The sequence below is a fragment of the Schistocerca cancellata genome, chromosome 2 (assembly GCF_023864275.1).
Source record: "Schistocerca cancellata isolate TAMUIC-IGC-003103 chromosome 2, iqSchCanc2.1, whole genome shotgun sequence".
Lineage (NCBI taxonomy): Eukaryota > Metazoa > Arthropoda > Insecta > Orthoptera > Acrididae > Schistocerca > Schistocerca cancellata.
In genome coordinates this window covers 357,753,535-357,755,995 of record NC_064627.1, presented here as the reverse complement: position 1 = coordinate 357,755,995, position 2,461 = coordinate 357,753,535, and positions in this window count along the sequence as shown.

Genomic DNA, 2,461 nt, shown 5'->3' with positions numbered 1-2,461 from the left:
ATAACCAGACATTTGAAGCTGTTTTGTACATGGGAGATCCTTTCTTTGAAGAATTTGAGGTTTGTGGTCCAAAATTAAACTACTAATTATTAAAGGTGATAGCACAAATACTCCTTAGCCAATGGGACCATATGACAATAGGAACTACTTACCTTTTTTTTATCTTTGAAAGTCATTATTTGCCACTGGCTGGGGTTTCTGTGGATGTGGAATACTATACATTCATTTTAAAAGATTTTTTTAAGCAAACACACTTGTGTGTTATTTTATGGTCACCTCATTTTAAATAAAGCACACAAACCGAACTATAATGGTACCCCCACCCCATCTGACTACCCAAGCAGTTCTCTAGTCTGAGCCACATTGGCATGTTGACTCTTGGTACATTCTGACACAGTCATCAGCCAGTCAGTATGTAAGGGGGGTATCCAGAAGAAATTGAATTTTTTTAAATTTGTTTATTCACATTTATGCACAAACCTTCAATTCCCTTTAAAGTACTCTCCACTTGCACTAAACACACTAGTCTAACGTTTTAATCCAGTTTTCAAAACATTGTTTGAATTCATCTTTTGTGATGCTTGACAGCACCTCAGTAAATTTTTTTTTTTCCACCTCAGTGAAATGCTTTCCTTTCGTGTCTTTTCATTCTAGGGAGCAAAAACAGTTGTGCAGGGCAAGGTTGGGTGAGTATGGGGGCGAGGGACAGGGGTCCTACCAGTTTTGGTCAATAATTATCATACAGACTGTGCGAGCAGGGGCACTGTCATGATCAAAAATAAACAGTCAGCCGACTGCCATAAATCAGGCCATTTCCATCACACATTGTTGCACTATCTTTTCAAAACTTAAAAGTAGAAAGCCAGGTTAACTGATGGACCCTCCAGAACAGACTCTGAATGGATGAAATGAATCGGTATTGTCTTAATGTTTGATTTCACCTGACAAGCTTTTTTGGGGCACGGCAAAATTTTTAAGCCTTCCACTGGCTTGACTGTTGCTTTGATTTAGGATCTCAAGTGTAGCACTAAGTTTCATCACCTGGGACAATTTTTGAAAAAAATTGTTTGAATCATTTCAGGACTATTCTTTCAAAGCACAGTGTGCTTCCATGCAACGTTGTCTTTGTTCAGCAGTCCGCAATCATGGCACAAATTTGGCACCCACCCTTTCCACTTGCATTTGCAAATCTTCTATCACAATTCACTACACTGAACTCTAAGTCACTCCCAACAGCTCCACAACTTCTTCTGTCATCATCATCATCATCATCATCATCATCATCATCATCATCATCATCATCATGTCTTATCTGATGATTGCATGAATGTTTTCAACATTTTCATGTGCTCAGGCTGTGGAAGGACGACCAGGAGGAGGTTTATTCAACAATTGACATTTCACTATTTTTGAAACGGAAAATAACACTTGAGTTTTCCCCATAGCATCATCCTTGTATGCCGTTTTTAACATTTTAAGAGCTCCTGTTCCAATTTTTCTGAGCAGAGAGCAGGACTTCAACACCACACGCTGTTCACAAAAATCAGCCATTGCAAAAACAATTACACAAAACAGTTGTCACTATGAATGCTGCCAAAACTAGTCTTGAACTCCATCAGCGATGGCACTCTGTTCACTGTGTCTAGAATGTTTTCTCCATGCGCTACTAGCAGCAAAATGCGGCGCTACAAAAGCTCTGCACACCACCAAAAAATTCGTTCAGTTTCTTTTGGGTGCCTCCTTACATATGGTATCACTACAATTTTATGTAGTTACATTAATCAATGTAATATCATGTGTACTTTTATACTGCACTTCTTTTAACCAACTAAAGCAATTAAAGAATTTACATTATCATTTGACTGAAAAACTTTAAACACTGAAGTTGTGTGTCTGCATATGTCCTCTACCAATAACATGACAAATACGGGGAAAAAAGTTTGATCTCTATCAAGCTTATGTCTAGTTCCCTGGGAAGCCAGTGCTCTTTTTGAGGAACACTATTAGCAAGTAGAGAACCGGCATCTGGAGTTGACTGCAGAATGATTCTACAGCCGTCAATTTACACTTTGCTTAAGGTCCATGAAGATAAAATACGAGAAATTAGGAAGCATGCAAACAGTTATTTTTTCCTCGCTCTATTTGCTAGTGTAACATGAAAGGTAATTACTAGTAGCAGTACAGGATACCCACTGCCAAGCTCACAAAGGTACCAAATACCACATAGGCTCTTCCAGTAACACCACACTGATTCTTTCATTCATATTTACAAAAATGAGTTACTTTTATTCTACATTTGCTATATCCTTATTTTCATATTAATGTTTAAAAAATCTAATATTGAAAGAGATGTGTCATGGATGTGTGCACTACAGTAATTTATTTAAATGAAAATTATCCCTGGAGATATAGTGAACAGTGAAGTAAACAGTTTGTGACAGGCAAGAAAAATGAGCAAAAA